This window comes from Pelobates fuscus, chromosome 3, assembly GCF_036172605.1.
Source record: "Pelobates fuscus isolate aPelFus1 chromosome 3, aPelFus1.pri, whole genome shotgun sequence".
NCBI classification, from domain to species: domain Eukaryota; kingdom Metazoa; phylum Chordata; class Amphibia; order Anura; family Pelobatidae; genus Pelobates; species Pelobates fuscus.
Genome location: NC_086319.1, coordinates 393,345,405 through 393,365,413, shown reverse-complemented (window position 1 = coordinate 393,365,413; position 20,009 = coordinate 393,345,405). Strand labels below are relative to the sequence as shown.

The 20,009-nt window shown below is 39.9% G+C and overlaps 14 non-coding genes across 14 annotated transcripts; all 14 read right to left on the bottom strand.

The window, feature by feature from the left end:
* Positions 1-330: 330 nt before the first annotated feature.
* TRNAT-AGU (transfer RNA threonine (anticodon AGU)) lies at positions 331-404 on the bottom strand. The gene has a single exon. It is a non-coding gene; the product is annotated as a tRNA-Thr (tRNA).
* Positions 405-1,610: 1,206 nt separating this feature from the next.
* TRNAT-AGU (transfer RNA threonine (anticodon AGU)) lies at positions 1,611-1,684 on the bottom strand. The gene has a single exon. It is a non-coding gene; the product is annotated as a tRNA-Thr (tRNA).
* Positions 1,685-2,891: 1,207 nt separating this feature from the next.
* On the bottom strand, positions 2,892-2,965 carry TRNAT-AGU (transfer RNA threonine (anticodon AGU)). Its single transcript has one exon. It is a non-coding gene; the product is annotated as a tRNA-Thr (tRNA).
* Positions 2,966-4,174: 1,209 nt separating this feature from the next.
* Positions 4,175-4,248, bottom strand: TRNAT-AGU (transfer RNA threonine (anticodon AGU)). Its single transcript has one exon. It is a non-coding gene; the product is annotated as a tRNA-Thr (tRNA).
* Positions 4,249-7,064: 2,816 nt separating this feature from the next.
* TRNAT-AGU (transfer RNA threonine (anticodon AGU)) lies at positions 7,065-7,138 on the bottom strand. Its single transcript has one exon. It is a non-coding gene; the product is annotated as a tRNA-Thr (tRNA).
* A 1,206-nt stretch (positions 7,139-8,344) lies between these two features.
* On the bottom strand, positions 8,345-8,418 carry TRNAT-AGU (transfer RNA threonine (anticodon AGU)). The gene has a single exon. It is a non-coding gene; the product is annotated as a tRNA-Thr (tRNA).
* Positions 8,419-9,624: 1,206 nt separating this feature from the next.
* On the bottom strand, positions 9,625-9,698 carry TRNAT-AGU (transfer RNA threonine (anticodon AGU)). The gene has a single exon. It is a non-coding gene; the product is annotated as a tRNA-Thr (tRNA).
* Positions 9,699-10,889: 1,191 nt separating this feature from the next.
* On the bottom strand, positions 10,890-10,963 carry TRNAT-AGU (transfer RNA threonine (anticodon AGU)). Its single transcript has one exon. It is a non-coding gene; the product is annotated as a tRNA-Thr (tRNA).
* A 2,487-nt stretch (positions 10,964-13,450) lies between these two features.
* On the bottom strand, positions 13,451-13,524 carry TRNAT-AGU (transfer RNA threonine (anticodon AGU)). Its single transcript has one exon. It is a non-coding gene; the product is annotated as a tRNA-Thr (tRNA).
* A 1,205-nt stretch (positions 13,525-14,729) lies between these two features.
* On the bottom strand, positions 14,730-14,803 carry TRNAT-AGU (transfer RNA threonine (anticodon AGU)). Its single transcript has one exon. It is a non-coding gene; the product is annotated as a tRNA-Thr (tRNA).
* A 1,207-nt stretch (positions 14,804-16,010) lies between these two features.
* Positions 16,011-16,084, bottom strand: TRNAT-AGU (transfer RNA threonine (anticodon AGU)). Its single transcript has one exon. It is a non-coding gene; the product is annotated as a tRNA-Thr (tRNA).
* Positions 16,085-17,289: 1,205 nt separating this feature from the next.
* On the bottom strand, positions 17,290-17,363 carry TRNAT-AGU (transfer RNA threonine (anticodon AGU)). The gene has a single exon. It is a non-coding gene; the product is annotated as a tRNA-Thr (tRNA).
* Positions 17,364-18,570: 1,207 nt separating this feature from the next.
* On the bottom strand, positions 18,571-18,644 carry TRNAT-AGU (transfer RNA threonine (anticodon AGU)). Its single transcript has one exon. It is a non-coding gene; the product is annotated as a tRNA-Thr (tRNA).
* A 1,206-nt stretch (positions 18,645-19,850) lies between these two features.
* On the bottom strand, positions 19,851-19,924 carry TRNAT-AGU (transfer RNA threonine (anticodon AGU)). The gene has a single exon. It is a non-coding gene; the product is annotated as a tRNA-Thr (tRNA).
* Positions 19,925-20,009: the final 85 nt, after the last annotated feature.

The following is a 20,009-nucleotide window of genomic DNA, read 5'->3' as shown; positions in this document are numbered from 1 at the left end:
AAGTCTTCTTTGGAAAACCCTTTGAGAAAGTTGATGGGAAAAAGGCCTTGCTTTCACAAGAAAAAAAAAGAAGGTTTAATCAAACATTCTAGGGGATCAAATAAACTGAGAATGACCCTGTGAAGTAAATAAGATAGACACATATAGTATCTCCTTTTTAAACTGCCAGAGAAGCAAATACAAATTTTAGGTTGATGAATTTTCAGTCAACATATATTTAATATATAGTGGTTGTTCTTGTGTGATTTATGTGCCATAACGCAAGAGATGTAGATTCGATGCAATAATGATGAGGCACTTAAGATAGTTTTCCAATTCTAGAGCTAAAATAGGCACTGCTGAGATTCGAACTCAGGATCTCCTGTTTACTAGACAGGAGCTTTAACCAACTAAGCCACAGCACCACAACATACTGGCTCATGCCTTGTTTTACGTTTTCCAAACGGTGGCAGATTGGACCTTTCTCTATCCAAAAGGTACATCATTGGAGGATTAATTGACATCAATCCATCTTTATAGCAAATACATCTCAGTTGTCAACAAACATTCAAATATTGCCCGCAGCTATGAAGGTAATAAACTACATTTCCACACTGGCCGTGGCAGTATCAGTTTTGAAGATTAACTTTGTCCCAGTGGCACAAGATTGGAACTTGACTGATTGATTAATTGATAGAGGATAACTATAGCTCTAAAAGATCCCCCGCCTTTCATACTCCACTCTATTCTCCTTTCCTCACTCAATTCCCTCAGTCATGATAATTTTACCAAAGTGAACTTTCTTTTCTGACCACTATCCATGTCTAGCATGGGTATACAAAGAATGCTAAATGCTGCCTCTGCAGGACACATTGTACTATAGGAAACCACCTTCTCCGCCTTGAGTTGTGCAGCTAATTCACCAAACTCTGCGTTCTGTGTTTGGGTCTGGGTTTTGGTTACTTTTATGGATGGCCATTGCCTTTCTTCCCCGTGCCTCCGTCTTGTCCACAGCTGCCATCACAGGTCCCAGCATATTGAGAGAGCGTATTCAGGACTTTCAAATAATAGATTGAGAATGTGCTTGGATATATTTAGAAAGGTTTTAAAAGAGAACTGTTCCTTAATGGCAAAAATCAGATTAGCAGCTGAATAATTCTTGAAATCTTTGCTGGATATTACAAAGATGGTTGCCAACGGGATGGCTTTCTCACTTAGTTCACGTAGAGCCTTATAGTTGTAATCCGGGGGCACAGATTATTCTTCCAAAGCACGTCTCTGTGCTATATGTCTCCTGGAAGAAGTCTTCTTTGGAAAACCCTTTGAGAAAGTTGATGGGAAAAAGGCCTTGCTTTCACAAGAAAAAAAAAGAAGGTTTAATCAAACATTCTAGGGGATCAAATAAACTGAGAATGATCCTGTGAAGTAAATAAGATAGACACATATAGTTTCTCCTTTTTAAACTGCCAGAGAAGCAAATACAAATTTTAGGTTGATGAATTTTCAGTCAACATATATTTAATATATAGTGGTTGTTCTTGTGTGATTTATGTGCCATAACGCAAGAGATGTAGATTCGATGCAATAATGATGAGGCACATAAGATAGTTTTCCAATTCTAGAGCTAAAATAGGCACTGCTGAGATTCGAACTCAGGACCTCCTGTTTACTAGACAGGCGCTTTAACCAACTAAGCCACAGCACCACAACATACTGGCTCATGCCTTGTTTTACGTTTTCCAAATGGTGGCAGATTGGACCTTTCTCTATCCAAGAGATACATCATTGGAGGATTAATTGACATCAATCCATCTTTATAGCAAATACATCTCAGTTGTCAACAAACATTCAAATATTGCCCGCAGCTATGAAGGTAATAAACTACATTTCCACACTGGCCGTGGCAGTATCAGTTTTGAAGATTAACTTTGTCCCAGTGGCACAAGATTGGAACTTGACTGATTGATTAATTGATAGAGGATAACTATAGCTCTAAAAGATCCCCCTCCATTCATACTCCACTCTATTCTCCTTTCCTCACTCAATTCCCTCAGTCATGATAATTTTACCAAAGTGAACTTTCTTTTCTGACCACTATCCATGTCTAGCATGGGTATACAAAGAATGCTAAATGCTGCCTCTGCAGGACACATTGTACTATAGGAAACCACCTTCTCCGCCTTGAGTTGTGCAGCTAATTCACCAAACTCTGCGTTCTGTGTTTGGGTCTGGGTTTTGGTTACTTTTATGGATGGCCATTGCCTTTCTTCCCCGTGCCTCCGTCTTGTCCACAGCTGCCATCACAGGTCCCAGCATATTGAGAGAGAGTATTCAGGACTTTCAAATAATAGATTGAGAATGTGCTTGGATATATTTAGAAAGGTTTTAAAAGAGAACTGTTCCTTAATGGCAAAAATCAGATTAGCAGCTGAATAATTCTTGAAATCTTTGCTGGATATTACAAAGATGGTTGCCAACGGGATGGCTTTCTCACTTGCTTCACGTAGAGCCTTATAGTTGTAATCCGGGGGCACAGATTATTCTTCCAAAGCACGTCTCTGTGCTATATGTCTCCTGGAAGAAGTCTTCTTTGGAAAACCCTTTGAGAAAGTTGATGGGAAAAAAGGCCTTGCTTTCACAAGAAAAAAAAAGAAGGTTTAATCAAACATTCTAGGGGATCAAATAAACTGAGAATGATCCTGTGAAGTAAATAAGATAGACACATATAGTTTCTCCTTTTTAAACTGCCAGAGAAGCAAATACAAATTTTAGGTTGATGAATTTTCAGTCAACATATATTTAATATATAGTGGTTGTTCTTGTGTGATTTATGTGCCATAACGCAAGAGATGTAGATTCGATGCAATAATGATGAGGCACATAAGATAGTTTTCCAATTCTAGAGCTAAAATAGGCACTGCTGAGATTCGAACTCAGGACCTCCTGTTTACTAGACAGGCGCTTTAACCAACTAAGCCACAGCACCACAACATAGTTGCTCATGCCTTGTTTTACGTTTTCCAAATGGTGGCGGATTGGACCTTTCTCTATCCATGAGATACATCATTGGAGGATTAATTGACATCAATCCATCTTTATAGCAAATACATCTCAGTTGTCAACAATCATTCAAATATTGCCCGCAGCTATGAAGGTAATAAACTACATATCCACACTGGCCGTGGCAGTATCAGTTTTGAAGATTAACTTTGTCCCAGTGGCACAAGATTGGAACTTGACTGATTGATTAATTGATAGAGGATAACTATAGCTCTAAAAGATCCCCCTCCTTTCATACTCCACTCTATTCTCCTTTCCTCACTCAATTCCCTCAGTCATGATAATTTTACCAAAGTGAACATTCTTTTCTGACCACTATCCATGTCTAGCATGGGTATACAAAGAATGCTAAATGCTGCCTCTGCAGGACACATTGTACTATAGGAAACCACCTTCTCCGCCTTGAGTTGTGCAGCTAATTCACCAAACTCTGCGTTCTGTGTTTGGGTCTGGGTTTTGGGTTACTTTTATGGATGGCCATTGCCTTTCTTCCCCGTGCCTCCGTCTTGTCCACAGCTGCCATCACAGGTCCCAGCATATTGAGAGAGAGTATTCAGGACTTTCAAATAATAGATTGAGAATGTGCTTGGAAATATTTAGAAAGGTTTTAAAAGAGAACTGTTCCTTAATGGCAAAAATCAGATTAGCAGCTGAATAATTCTTGAAATCTTTGCTGGATATTACAAAGATGGTTGCCAACGGGATGGCTTTCTCACTTGCTTCACGTAGAGCCTTATAGTTGTAATCCGGGGGCACAGATTATTCTTCCAAAGCACGTCTCTGTGCTATATGTCTCCTGGAAGAAGTCTTCTTTGGAAAACCCTTTGAGAAAGTTGATGGGAAAAAGGCCTTGCTTTCACAAGAAAAAAAAAGAAGGTTTAATCAAACATTCTAGGGGATCAAATAAACTGAGAATGACCCTGTGAAGTAAATAAGATAGACACATATAGTATCTCCTTTTTAAACTGCCAGAGAAGCAAATACAAATTTTAGGTTGATGAATTTTCAGTCAACATATATTTAATATATATAGTGGTTGTTCTTGTGTGATTTATGTGCCATAATGCAAGAGATGTAGATTCGGTGCAATAATGATGAGGCACATAAGATAGTTTTTCAATTCTAGAGCTAAAATAGGCACTGCTGAGATTCGAACTCAGGATCTCCTGTTTACTAGACAGGCGCTTTAACCAACTAAGCCACAGCACCACAACATACTGGCTCATGCCTTGTTTTACGTTTTCCAAATGGTGGCAGATTGGTCCTTTCTCTATCCAAGAGATACATCATTGGAGGATTAATTGACATCAATCCATCTTTATAGCAAATACATCTCAGTTGTCAACAAACATTCAAATATTGCCCACAGCTATGAAGGTAATAAACTACATTTCCACACTGGCCGTGGCAGTATCAGTTTTGAAGATTAAATTTGTCCCAGTGGCACAAGATTGGAACTTGACTGATTGATTAATTGATAGAGGATAACTATAGCTCTAAAAGATCCCCCTCCTTTCATACTCCACTCTATTCTCCTTTCCTCACTCAATTCCCTCAGTCATGATAATTTTACCAAAGTGAACTTTCTTTTCTGACCACTATCCATGTCTAGCATGGGTATACAAAGAATGCTAAATGCTGCCTCTGCAGGACACATTGTACTATAGGAAACCACCTTCTCCGCCTTGAGTTGTGCAGCTAATTCACCAAACTCTGCGTTCTGTGTTTGGGTCTGGGTTTTGGGTTACTTTTATGGATGGCCATTGCCTTTCTTCCCCATGCCTCCGTCTTGTCCACAGCTGCCATCACAGGTCCCTGCATATTGAGAGAGAGTATTCAGGACTTTCAAATAATAGATTGAGAATGTGCTTGGAAATATTTAGAAAGGTTTTAAAAGAGAACTGTTACTTAATGGCCCAAATCAGATTAGCAGCTGAATAATTCTTGGAATGTTTGCTGGATATTAAAAAGATGGGTAGCCAACGGGATGGCTTTCTCACTTGCTTCACGTAGAGACTTATAGTTGTAATCCGGGGGCACAGATTATGCTTCCAAAGCACGTCTCTGTGCTATATGTCTCCTGGAAGAAGTCTTCTTTGGAAAACCCTTTGAGAAAGTTGATGGGAAAAAGGCCTTGCTTTCACAAGAAAAAAAAAGGTTTAATCAAACATTCTAGGGGATCAAATAAACTGAGAATGACCCTGTGAAGTAAATAAGATAGACACATATAATATCTCCTTTTTTTTTTTTTTTTTTTTTTTTTAATTCTTTATTTTTGTAGTGCAGTATTATGCAAACAGCTTCATGTAGACATTGTTAAGGGTAAAACAAGATAAAGCATTGGTGGAACATACAATATCAGGAAAAAATGCACTGTTTTTATATTAATACATGACATGGTGGATCAGCATGTGTCAAACGATTTTCAGATGAGCTAGTTACGAGTTAGTTAAGTCTAGTGACAACATTATAACAATTAATGATATGATATGGTGTCCAACAGCATTATTAATCTTAAGATTTGGTCAGGATAAGTAACTGTTGAAGTGTAAAAGTTAAGTAGAACAAGAAGAATGCATGCTGAGTAGGTCAGGATATAGTTACATGCTAGTGTTGTGCGTTGCTAACACAAAGAGCATCAGGCATGGCATTACCGGAGAACATTATAAGAGAACAATAAAATGGTGCTTGCTAGCCAGCATAACTACACCCATTTATTGTTTTGTAAGTAAAGCATTCAAGATTATAACCGTAGGGTAATAATAGAGTGGGAATAGAAACCCTAGAAGACCCAATGATAGGCAGACTGTGCAACCCCCATTTAGAATAAAGAAGTATGCTCCCCACATCATACGACAACAATGGGTGCAGTACTGTGACACCCTGCAGGATACTGCAAGTCCAAGGTTCTGTCCCAAGATCAGCCTACGCCCCGCTGTGGTATCCCAGTGTCCAGCCACAAGTGTCTCAAGATTGGGCCAGGTGTCTCATGTAGGTGAAGGCATACCGGCTTGGGAGAATCATATGGCAGGCTTAGTGTTGTCTGTTCGGTGCTCCCAGGTGGCGTCAGTGGTTTGGGATGCAGGCACTGCTGAAGCTTCAGAGCAGGTCGTGGCTGGTAGCAGGGATTTAGGTGTGTGGCTATTCGGCTGTGTTGATTCCCAACTGCATCGGGGTACTGGCATGTAGCTTTGCGACCCGGAAAGTGCGGTCGTCTCCGCCGCCGTCTTTGTCGAGCTCCCTTAACCCTGAGAACCACGTGTTTGCGACGGGAGCGTGGTTGGGCTTGTGGCTCCTGGAGGGTAGCAGCTTGCTGGCGCTCACGAATCTTGCGCTCCAGCCGTCTCCAGAAAGCCGTGAAGATTGCATCCAGCTTGTCCTCCAGCTCATGATGGGTGTCTCTGGGGTCCGGGGGCCACGCGTTCGCCGCCATTTTAGGTGAGTCACAGGAGGGTCTAGTAGCTCTAGTGGCTTGTGCTCTCCCAGTTGCCTCCGAGGCTTGGACCGGGATAACCCCCGCCGGTCCAAGGGGGGGGTGACGGGGCTCTTGTGTGGGAACGGCTGCTTTGGTGCGCTGCTGGGTCGGGAGATCGGCCGCCTCTCCCGTCCCAAGCTTGCTAGGCCGCCACCGTAGGCCGCAGCCTGTCACCTGGAGTTCTCGCTTGCGGGGAACACTCGAGTCCGGTATCGGATGATTCACCAGGGCGCCCCCAGTAAGGGTAGCGCACCCCGGCATTAATTCAGGCAGGAGATCTGCTGGTATTTCCCGATAAACAGCCTGTGTGGTGGGGGCTCATCCACCATGCGACTGCTCTGCTTGCAGGTCAGGCCCCGCCCCCCAATATCTCCTTTTTAAACTGCCAGAGAAGCAAATACAAATTTTAGGTTGATGAATTTTCAGTCAACATATATTTAATATATAGTGATTGTTCTTGTGTGATTTATGTGCCATAACGCAAGAGATGTAGATTCGATGCAATAATGATGAGGCACATAAGATAGTTTTCCAATTCTAGAGCTAAAATAGGCACTGCTGAGATTCGAACTCAGGATCTCCTGTTTACTAGACAGGCGCTTTAACCAACTAAGCCACAGCACCACAACATACTGGCTCATGCCTTGTTTTACGTTTTCCAAATGGTGGCAGATTGGACCTTTCTCTATCCATGAGATACATCATTGGAGGATTAATTGACATCAATCCATCTTTATAGCAAATACATCTCAGTTGTCAACAAACATTCAAATATTGCCCGCAGCTATGAAGGTAATAAACTACATTTCCACACTGGCCGTGGCAGTATCAGTTTTGAAGATTAACTTTGTCCCAGTGGCACAAGATTGGAACTTGACTGATTGATTAATTGATAGAGGATAACTATAGCTCTAAAAGATCCCCCTCCTTTCATACTCCACTCTATTCTCCTTTCCTCACTCAATTCCCTCAGTCATGATAATTTTACCAAAGTGAACATTCTTTTCTGACCACTATCCATGTCTAGCATATGTATACAAAGAATGCTAAATGCTGCCTCTGCAGGACACATTGTACTATAGGAAACCACCTTCTCCGCCTTGAGTTGTGCAGCTAATTCACCAAACTCTGTGTTCTGTGTTTGGGTCTGGGTTTTGGTTACTTTTATGGATGGCCATTGCCTTTCTTGCCCGTGCCTCCGTCTTGTCCACAGCTGCCATCACAGGTCCCAGCATATTGAGAGAGAGTATTCAGGACTTTCAAATAATAGATTGAGAATGTGCTTGGAAATATTTAGAAAGGTTTTAAAAGAGAACTGTTCCTTAATGGCAAAAATCAGATTAGCAGCTGAATAATTCTTGAAATCTTTGCTGGATATTACAAAGATGGTTGCCAACGGGATGGCTTTCTCACTTGCTTCACGTAGAGCCTTATAGTTGTAATCCGGGGGCACAGATTATTCTTCCAAAGCACGTCTCTGTGCTATATGTCTCCTGGAAGAAGTCTTCTTTGGAAAACCCTTTGAGAAAGTTGATGGGAAAAAGGCCTTGCTTTCACAAGAAAAAAAAAGAAGGTTTAATCAAACATTCTAGGGGATCAAATAAACTGAGAATGACCCTGTGAAGTAAATAAGATAGACACATATAGTATCTCCTTTTTAAACTGCCAGAGAAGCAAATACAAATTTTAGGTTGATGAATTTTCAGTCAACATATATTTAATATATAGTGGTTGTTCTTGTGTGATTTATGTGCCATAACGCAAGAGATGTAGATTCGATGCAATAATGATGAGTCACTTAAGATAGTTTTCCAATTCTAGAGCTAAAATAGGCACTGCTGAGATTCGAACTCAGGATCTCCTGTTTACTAGACAGGCGCTTTAACCAACTAAGCCACAGCACCACAACATACTGGCTCATGCCTTGTTTTACGTTTTCCAAATGGTGGCAGATTGGACCTTTCTCTATCCAAGAGGTACATCATTGGAGGATTAATTGACATCAATCCATCTTTATAGCAAATACATCTCAGTTGTCAACAAACATTCAAATATTGCCCGCAGCTATGAAGGTAATAAACTACATTTCCACACTGGCCGTGGCAGTATCAGTTTTGAAGATTAACTTTGTCCCAGTGGCACAAGATTGGAACTTGATTGATTGATTAATTGATAGAGAATAACTATAGCTCTAAAAGATCCCCCTCCTTTCATACTCCACTCTATTCTCCTTTCCTCACTCAATTCCCTCAGTCATGATAATTTTACCAAAGTGAACTTTCTTTTCTGACCACTATCCATGTCTAGCATGGCTATACAAAGAATGCTAAATGCTGCCTCTGCAGGACACATTGTACTATAGGAAACCACCTTCTCCGCCTTGAGTTGTGCAGCTAATTCACCAAACTCTGCGTTCTGTGTTTGGGTCTGGGTTTTGGGTTACTTTTATGGATGGCCATTGCCTTTCTTCCCCATGCCTCCGTCTTGTCCACAGCTGCCATCACAGGTCCCTGCATATTGAGAGAGAGTATTCAGGAATTTCAAATAATAGATTGAGAATGTGCTTGGAAATATTTAGAAAGGTTTTAAAAGAGAACTGTTCCTTAATGGCAAAAATCAGATTAGCAGCTGAATAATTCTTGAAATCTTTGCTGGATATTACAAAGATGGTTGCCAACGGGATGGCTTTCTCACTTGCTTCACGTAGAGCCTTATAGTTGTAATCCGGGGGCACAGATTATTCTTCCAAAGCACGTCTCTGTGCTATATGTCTCCTGGAAGAAGTCTTCTTTGGAAAACCCTTTGAGAAAGTTGATGGGAAAAAGGCCTTGCTTTCACAAGAAAAAAAAGAAGGTTTAATCAAACATTCTAGGGGATCAAATAAACTGAGAATGACCCTGTGATGTAAATAAGATAGACACATATAGTATATCCTTTTTAAACTGCCAGAGAAGCAAATACAAATTTTAGGTTGATGAATTTTCGGTCAACATATATTTAATATATAGTGGTTGTTCTTGTGTAATTTATGTGCCATAACGCAAGAGATGTAGATTCGATGCAATAATGATGAGGCACATAAGATAGTTTTCCAATTCTAGAGCTAAAATAGGCACTGCTGAGATTCGAACTCAGGATCTCCTGTTTACTAGACAGGCGCTTTAACCAACTAAGCCACAGCACCACAACATACTGGCTCATGCCTTGTTTTACGTTTTCCAAATGGTGGCAGATTGGACCTTTCTCTATCCAAGAGGTACATCATTGGAGGATTAATTGACATCAATCCATCTTTATAGCAAATACATCTCAGTTGTCAACAAACATTCAAATATTGCCCGCAGCTATGAAGGTAATAAACTACATTTCCACACTGGCCGTGGCAGTATCAGTTTTGAAGATTAACTTTGTCCCAGTGGCACAAGATTGGAACTTGATTGATTGATTAATTGATAGAGAATAACTATAGCTCTAAAAGATCCCCCTCCTTTCATACTCCACTCTATTCTCCTTTCCTCACTCAATTCCCTCAGTCATGATAATTTTACCAAAGTGAACTTTCTTTTCTGACCACTATCCATGTCTAGCATGGCTATACAAAGAATGCTAAATGCTGCCTCTGCAGGACACATTGTACTATAGGAAACCACCTTCTCCGCCTTGAGTTGTGCAGCTAATTCACCAAACTCTGCGTTCTGTGTTTGGGTCTGGGTTTTGGGTTACTTTTATGGATGGCCATTGCCTTTCTTCCCCATGCCTCCGTCTTGTCCACAGCTGCCATCACAGGTCCCTGCATATTGAGAGAGAGTATTCAGGAATTTCAAATAATAGATTGAGAATGTGCTTGGAAATATTTAGAAAGGTTTTAAAAGAGAACTGTTCCTTAATGGCAAAAATCAGATTAGCAGCTGAATAATTCTTGAAATCTTTGCTGGATATTACAAAGATGGTTGCCAACGGGATGGCTTTCTCACTTGCTTCACGTAGAGCCTTATAGTTGTAATCCGGGGGCACAGATTATTCTTCCAAAGCATGTCTCTGTGCTATATGTCTCCTGGAAGAAGTCTTCTTTGGAAAACCCTTTGAGAAAGTTGATGGGAAAAAGGCCTTGCTTTCACAAGAAAAAAAAGAAGGTTTAATCAAACATTCTAGGGGATCAAATAAACTGAGAATGACCCTGTGATGTAAATAAGATAGACACATATAGTATATCCTTTTTAAACTGCCAGAGAAGCAAATACAAATTTTAGGTCAACATATATTTAATATATAGTGGTTGTTCTTGTGTGATTTATGTGCCATAACGCAAGAGATGTAGATTCGATGCAATAATGATGAGGCACTTAAGATAGTTTTCCAATTCTAGAGCTAAAATAGGCACTGCTGAGATTCGAACTCAGGATCTCCTGTTTACTAGACAGGCGCTTTAACCAACTAAGCCACAGCATCACAACATACTGGCTCATGCCATGTTTTACGTTTTCCAAATGGTGGCAGATTGGACCTTTCTCTATCCAAGAGGTACATCATTGGAGGATTAATTGACATCAATCCATCTTTATAGCAAATACATCTCAGTTGTCAACAAACATTCAAATATTGCCCGCAGCTATGAAGGTAATAAACTACATTTCCACACTGGCCGTGGCAGTATCAGTTTTGAAGATTAACTTTGTCCCAGTGGCACAAGATTGGAACTTGACTGATTGATTAATTGATAGAGAATAACTATAGCTCTAAAAGATCCCCCTCCTTTCATACTCCACTCTATTCTCCTTTCCTCACTCAATTCCCTCAGTCATGATAATTTTACCAAAGTGAACATTCTTTTCTGACCACTATCCATGTCTAGCATGGGTATACAAAGAATGCTAAATGCTGCCTCTGCAGGACACATTGTACTATAGGTAACCACCTTCTCCGCCTTGAGTTGTGCAGCTAATTCACCAAACTCTGCGTTCTGTGTTTGGGTCTGGGTTTTGGGTTACTTTTATGGATGGCCATTGCCTTTCTTCCCCATGCCTCCGTCTTGTCCACAGCTGCCATCAAAGGTCCCTGCATATTGAGAGAGAGTATTCAGGAATTTCAAATAATAGATTGAGAATGTGCTTGGAAATATTTAGAAAGGTTTTAAAAGAGAACTGTTCCTTAATGGCAAAAATCAGATTAGCAGCTGAATAATTCTTGAAATCTTTGCTGGATATTACAAAGATGGTTGCCAACGGGATGGCTTTCTCACTTGCTTCACGTAGAGCCTTATAGTTGTAATCCGGGGGCACAGGTTATTCTTCCAAAGCACGTCTCTGTGCTATATGTCTCCTGGAAGAAGTCTTCTTTGGAAAACCCTCTGAGAAAGTTGATGGGAAAAAGGCCTTGCTTTCACAAGAAAAAAAAAGAAGGTTTAATCAAACATTCTAGGGGATCAAATAAACTGAGAATGACCCTGTGAAGTAAATAAGATAGACACATATAGTACCTCCTTTTTAAACTGCCAGAGAAGCAAATACAAATTTTAGGTTGATGAATTTTCAGTCAACATATATTTAATATATAATGGTTGTTCTTGTGTGATTTATGTGCCATAACGCAAGAGATGTAGATTCGATGCAATAATGATGAGGCACATAAGATAGTTTTCCAATTCTAGAGCTAAAATAGGCACTGCTGAGATTCGAACTAAGGATCTCTTGTTTACTAGACAGGCGCTTTAACCAACTAAGCCACAGCACCACAACATACTGGCTCATGCCTTGTTTTACGTTTTCCAAATGGTGGCAGATTGGACCTTTCTCTATCCATGAGATACATCATTGGAGGATTAATTGACATCAATCCATCTTTATAGCAAATACATCTCAGTTGTCAACAAACATTCAAATATTGCCCGCAGCTATGAAGGTAATAAACTACATTTCCACACTGGCCGTGGCAGTATCAGTTTTGAAGATTAACTTTGTCCCAGTGGCACAAGATTGGAACTTGACTGATTGATTAATTGATAGAGGATAACTATAGCTCTAAAAGATCCCCCTCCTTTCATACTCCACTCTATTCTCCTTTCCTCACTCAATTCCCTCAGTCATGATAATTTTACCAAAGTGAACTTTCTTTTCTGACCACTATCCATGTCTAGCATGGGTATACAAAGAATGCTAAATGCTGCCTCTGCAGGACACATTGTACTATAGGAAACCACCTTCTCCGCCTTGAGTTGTGCAGCTAATTCACCAAACTCTGCGTTCTGTGTTTGGGTCTGGGTTTTGGTTACTTTTATGGATGGCCATTGCCTTTCTTCCCCGTGTCTCCGTCTTGTCCACAGCTGCCATCACAGGTCCCAGCATATTGAGAGAGAGTATTCAGGACTTTCAAATAATAGATTGAGAATGTGCTTGGAAATATTTAGAAAGGTTTTAAAAGAGAACTGTTCCTTAATGGCAAAAATCAGATTAGCAGCTGAATAATTCTTGAAATCTTTGCTGGATATTACAAAGATGGTTGCCAACGGGATGGCTTTCTCACTTGCTTCACGTAGAGCCTTATAGTTGTAATCCGGGGGCACAGATTATTCTTCCAAAGCACGTCTCTGTGCTATATGTCTCCTGGAAGAAGTCTTCTTTGGAAAACCCTCTGAGAAAGTTGATGGGAAAAAGGCCTTGCTTTCACAAGAAAAAAAAAGAAGGTTTAATCAAACATTCTAGGGGATCAAATAAACTGAGAATGACCCTGTGAAGTAAATAAGATAGACACATATAGTACCTCCTTTTTAAACTGCCAGAGAAGCAAATACAAATTTTAGGTTGAGGAATTTTCAGTCAACATATATTTAATATATAATGGTTGTTCTTGTGTAATTTATGTGCCATAACGCAAGAGATGTAGATTCGATGCAATAATGATGAGGCACATAAGATAGTTTTCCAATTCTAGAGCTAAAATAGGCACTGCTGAGATTCGAACTCAGGATCTCCTGTTTACTAGACAGGCGCTTTAACCAACTAAGCCACAGCACCACAACATACTGGCTCATGCCTTGTTTTACGTTTTCCAAATGGTGGCAGATTGGACCTTTCTCTATCCATGAGATACATCATTGGAGGATTAATTGACATCAATCCATCTTTATAGCAAATACATCTCAGTTGTCAACAAACATTCAAATATTGCCCGCAGCTATGAAGGTAATAAACTACATTTCCACACTGGCCGTGGCAGTATCAGTTTTGAAGATTAACTTTGTCCCAGTGGCACAAGATTGGAACTTGACTGATTGATTAATTGATAGAGGATAACTATAGCTCTAAAAGATCCCCCTCCTTTCATACTCCACTCTATTCTCCTTTCCTCACTCAATTCCCTCAGTCATGATAATTTTACCAAAGTGAACTTTCTTTTCTGACCACTACCCATGTCTAGCATGGGTATACAAAGAATGCTAAATGCTGCCTCTGCAGGACACATTGTACTATAGGAAACCACCTTCTCCGCCTTGAGTTGTGCAGCTAATTCACCAAACTCTGCGTTCTGTGTTTGGGTCTGGGTTTTGGTTACTTTTATGGATGGCCATTGCCTTTCTTCCCCGTGCCTCCGTCTTGTCCACAGCTGCCATCACAGGTCCCAGCATATTGAGAGAGAGTATTCAGGACTTTCAAATAATAGATTGAGAATGTACTTGGATATATTTAGAAAGGTTTTAAAAGAGAACTGTTCCTTAATGGCAAAAATCAGATTAGCAGCTGAATAATTCTTGAAATCTTTGCTGGATATTACAAAGATGGTTGCCAACGGGATGGCTTTCTCACTTGCTTCACGTAGAGCCTTATAGTTGTAATCCGGGGGCACAGATTATTCTTCCAAAGCACGTCTCTGTGCTATATGTCTCCTGGAAGAAGTCTTCTTTGGAAAACCCTTTGAGAAAGTTGATGGGAAAAAGGCCTTGCTTTCACAAGAAAAAAAAGAAGGTTTAATCAAACATTCTAGGGGATCAAATAAACTGAGAATGACCCTGTGATGTAAATAAGATAGACACATATAGTATATCCTTTTTAAACTGCCAGAGAAGCAAATACAAATTTTAGGTTGATGAATTTTCGGTCAACATATATTTAATATATAGTGGTTGTTCTTGTGTGATTTATGTGCCATAACGCAAGAGATGTAGATTCGATGCAATAATGATGAGGCACATAAGATAGTTTTCCAATTCTAGAGCTAAAATAGGCACTGCTGAGATTCGAACTCAGGATCTCCTGTTTACTAGACAGGCGCTTTAACCAACTAAGCCACAGCATCACAACATACTGGCTCATGCCTTGTTTTACGTTTTCCAAATGATGGCAGATTGGACCTTTCTCTATCCAAGAGGTACATCATTGGAGTATTAATTGACATCAATCCCTCTTTATAGCAAATACATCTCAGTTGTCAACAAACATTCAAATATTGCCCGCAGCTATGAAGGTAATAAACTACATTTCCACACTGGCCGTGGCAGTATCAGTTTTGAAGATTAACTTTGTCCCAGTGGCACAAGATTGGAACTTGACTGATTGATTAATTGATAGAGGATAACTATAACTCTAAAAGATTCCCCTCCTTTCATACTCCACTCTATTCTCCTTTCCTCACTCAATTCCCTCAGTCATGATAATTTTACCAAAGTGAACTTTCTTTTCTGACCACTATCCATGTCTAGCATGGGTATACAAAGAATGCTAAATGCTGCCTCTGCAGGACACATTGTACTATAGGAAACCACCTTCTCCGCCTTGAGTTGTGCAGCTAATTCACCAAACTCTGTGTTCTGTGTTTGGGTCTGTGTTTTGGGTTACTTTTATGGATGGCCATTGCCTTTCTTCCCCATGCCTCCGTCTTGTCCACAGCTGCCATCACAGGTCCCTGCATATTGAGAGAGAGAGTATTCTGGACTTTCAAATAATAGATTGAGAATGTGCTTGGAAATATTTAGAAAGGTTTTAAAAGAGAACTGTTACTTAATGGCCCAAATCAGATTAGCAGCTGAATAATTCTTGGAATGTTTGCTGGATATTAAAAAGATGGGTAGCCAACGGGATGGCTTTCTCACTTGCTTCACATAGAGACTTATAGTTGTAATCCGGGGGCACAGATTATGCTTTCAAAGCACGTCTCTGTGCTATATGTCTCCTGGAAGAAGTCTTCTTTGGAAAACCCTTTGAGAAAGTTGATGGGAAAAAGGCCTTGCTTTCACAAGAAAAAAAAAGGTTTAATCAAACATTCTAGGGGATCAAATAAACTGAGAATGACCCTGTGAAGTAAATAAGATAGACACATATAGTATCTCCTTTTTAAACTGGCAGAGAAGCAAATACAAATTTTAGGTTGATGAATTTTCAGTCAACATATATTTAATATATAGTGGTTGTTCTTGTGTGATTTATGTGCCATAACGCAAGAGATGTAGATTCGATGCAATAATGATGAGGTACATAAGATAGTTTTCCAATTCTAGAGCTAAAATAGGCACTGCTGAGATTCGAACTCAGGATCTCCTGTTTACTAGACAGGCGCTTTAACCAACTAAGCCACAGCACCACAACATACTGGCTCATCCCTTGTTTTACGTTTTCCAAATGGTGGCAGATTGGACCTTTCTCTATCCATGAGAACATCATTGGAGGATTAATTGACATCAATCCATCTTTATAGCAAATACATCTCAGTTGTCAACAAACATTCAAATATTGCCCACAGCTATGAAGGTAATAAACTACATTTCCACACTGGCCGTGGCAGTATCAGTTTTGAAGATTAACTTTGTCCCAGTGGCACAAGATTGGAACTTGACTGATTGATTAATTGATAGAGGATAACTATAGCTCTAAAAGATCCCCCTCCTTTCATACTCCACTCTATTCTCCTTTCCTCACTCAATTCCCTCAGTCATGATAATTTTACCAAAGTGAACATTCTTTTCTGACCACTATCCATGTCTAGCATATGTATACAAAGAATGCTAAATGCTGCCTCTGCAGGACACATTGTACTATAGGAAACCACCTTCTCCGCCTTGAGTTGTGCAGCTAATTCACCAAACTCTGCGTTCTGTGTTTGGGTCAGGGTTTTGGTTACTTTTATGGATGGCCATTGCCTTTCTTGCCCGTACCTCCGTCTTGTCCACAGCTGCCATCACAGGTCCCAGCATATTGAGAGAGAGTATTCAGGACTTTCAAATAATAGATTGAGAATGTGCTTGGAAATATTTAGAAAGGTTTTAAAAGAGAACTGTTCCTTAATGGCAAAAATCAGATTAGCAGCTGAATAATTCTTGAAATCTTTGCTGGATATTACAAAGATGGTTGCCAACGGGATGGCTTTCTCACTTGCTTCACGTAGAGCCTTATAGTTGTAATCCGGGGGCACAGATTATTCTTCCAAAGCACGTCTCTGTGCTATATGTCTCCTGGAAGAAGTCTTCTTTGGAAAACCCTTTGAGAAAGTTGATGGGAAAAAGGCCTTGCTTTCACAAGAAAAAAAAAGAAGGTTTAATCAAACATTCTAGGGGATCAAATAAACTGAGAATGACCCTGTGAAGTAAATAAGATAGACACATATAGTATCTCCTTTTTAAACTGCCAGAGAAGCAAATACAAATTTTAGGTTGATGAATTTTCGGTCAACATATATTTAATATTTAGTGGTTGTTTTTGTGTGATTTATGTGCCATAACGCAAGAGATGTAGATTCGATGCAATAATGATGAGGCACATAAGATAGTTTTCCAATTCTAGAGCTAAAATAGGCACTGCTGAGATTCGAACTCAGGATCTCCTGTTTACTAGACAGGCGCTTTAACCAACTAAGCCACAGCACCACAACATACTGGCTCATGCCTTGTTTTACGTTTTCCAAATGGTGGCAGATTGGACCTTTCTCTATCCAAGAGATACATCATTGGAGGATTAATTGACATCAACCCATCTTTATAGCAAATACATCTCAGTTGTCAACAAACATTCAAATATTGCCCGCAGCTATGAAGGTAATAAACTACATTTCCACACAAGCCGTGGCAGTATCAGTTTTGAAGATTAACTTTGTCCCAGTGGCACAAGATTGGAACTTGACTGATTGATTAATTGATAGAGAATAACTATAGCTCTAAAAGATCCCCCTCCTTTCATACTCCACTCTATTCTCCTTTCCTCACTCAATTCCCTCAGTCATGATAATTTTACCAAAGTGAACTTTCTTTTCTGACCACTATCCATGTCTAGCATGGGTATACAAAGAATGCTAAATGCTGCCTCTGCAGGACACATTGTACTATAGGAAACCACCTTCTCCGCCTTGAGTTGTGCAGCTAATTCACCAAACTCTGCGTTCTGTGTTTGGGTCTGGGTTTTGGGTTACTTTTATGGATGGCCATTGCCTTTCTTCCCCATGCCTCCGTCTTGTCCACAGCTGCCATCACAGGTCCCTGCATATTGAGAGAGAGTATTCAGGACTTTCAAATAATAGATTGAGAATGTGCTTGGAAATATTTAGAAAGGTTTTAAAAGAGAACTGTTCCTTAATGGCAAAAATCAGATTAGCAGCTGAATAATTCTTGAAATCTTTGCTGGATATTACAAAGATGGTTGCCAACGGGATGGCTTTCTCACTTGCTTCACGTAGAGCCTTATAGTTGTAATCCGGGGGCACAGATTATTCTTCCAAAGCACGTCTCTGTGCTATATGTCTCCTGGAAGAAGTCTTCTTTGGAAAACCCTCTGAGAAAGTTGATGGGAAAAAGGCCTTGCTTTCACAAGAAAAAAAAAGAAGGTTTAATCAAACATTCTAGGGGATCAAATAAACTGAGAATGACCCTGTGAAGTAAATAAGATAGACACATATAGTACCTCCTTTTTAAACTGCCAGAGAAGCAAATACAAATTTTAGGTTGATGAATTTTCAGTCAACATATATTTAATATATAATGGTTGTTCTTGTGTAATTTATGTGCCATAACGCAAGAGATGTAGATTCGATGCAATAATGATGAGGCACATAAGATAGTTTTCCAATTCTAGAGCTAAAATAGGCACTGCTGAGATTCGAACTAAGGATCTCCTGTTTACTAGACAGGCGCTTTAACCAACTAAGCCACAGCACCACAACATACTGGCTCATGCCTTGTTTTACGTTTTCCAAATGGTGGCAGATTGGACCTTTCTCTATCCATGAGATACATCATTGGAGGATTAATTGACATCAATCCATCTTTATAGCAAATACATCTCAGTTGTCAACAAACATTCAAATATTGCCCGCAGCTATGAAGGTAATAAACTACATTTCCACACTGGCCGTGGCAGTATCAGTTTTGAAGATTAACTTTGTCCCAGTGGCACAAGATTGGAACTTGACTGATTGATTAATTGATAGAGGATAACTATAGCTCTAAAAGATCCCCCTCCTTTCATACTCCACTCTATTCTCCTTTCCTCACTCAATTCCCTCAGTCATGATAATTTTACCAAAGTGAACTTTCTTTTCTGACCACTACCCATGTCTAGCATGGGTATACAAAGAATGCTAAATGCTGCCTCTGCAGGACACATTGTACTATAGGAAACCACCTTCTCCGCCTTGAGTTGTGCAGCTAATTCACCAAACTCTGCGTTCTGTGTTTGGGTCTGGGTTTTGGTTACTTTTATGGATGGCCATTGCCTTTCTTCCCCGTGCCTCCGTCTTGTCCACAGCTGCCATCACAGGTCCCAGCATATTGAGAGAGAGTATTCAGGACTTTCAAATAATAGATTGAGAATGTGCTTGGATATATTTAGAAAGGTTTTAAAAGAGAACTGTTCCTTAATGGCAAAAATCAGATTAGCAGCTGAATAATTCTTGAAATCTTTGCTGGACATTACAAAGATGGTTGCCAACGGGATGGCTTTCTCACTTGCTTCACGTAGAGCCTTATAGTTGTAATCCGGGGGCACAGATTATTCTTCCAAAGCACGTCTCTGTGCTATATGTCTCCTGGAAGAAGTCTTCTTTGGAAAACCCTTTGAGAAAGTTGATGGGAAAAAGGCCTTGCTTTCACAAGAAAAAAAAAGAAGGTTTAATCAAACATTCTAGGGGATCAAATAAACTGAGAATGACCCTGTGATGTAAATAAGATAGACACATATAGTATATCCTTTTTAAACTGCCAGAGAAGCAAATACAAATTTTAGGTTGATGAATTTTCGGTCAACATATATTTAATATATAGTGGTTGTTTTTGTGTGATTTATGTGCCATAACGCAAGAGATGTAGATTCGATGCAATAATGATGAGGCACTTAGGATAGTTTTCCAATTCTAGAGCTAAAATAGGCACTGCTGAGATTCAAACTCAGGACCTCCTGTTTACTAGACAGGCGCTTTAACCAACTAAGCCACAGCACCACAACATACTGGCTCATGCCTTGTTTTACGTTTTCCAAATGGTGGCAGATTGGACCTTTCTCTATCCAAGAGGTACATCATTGGA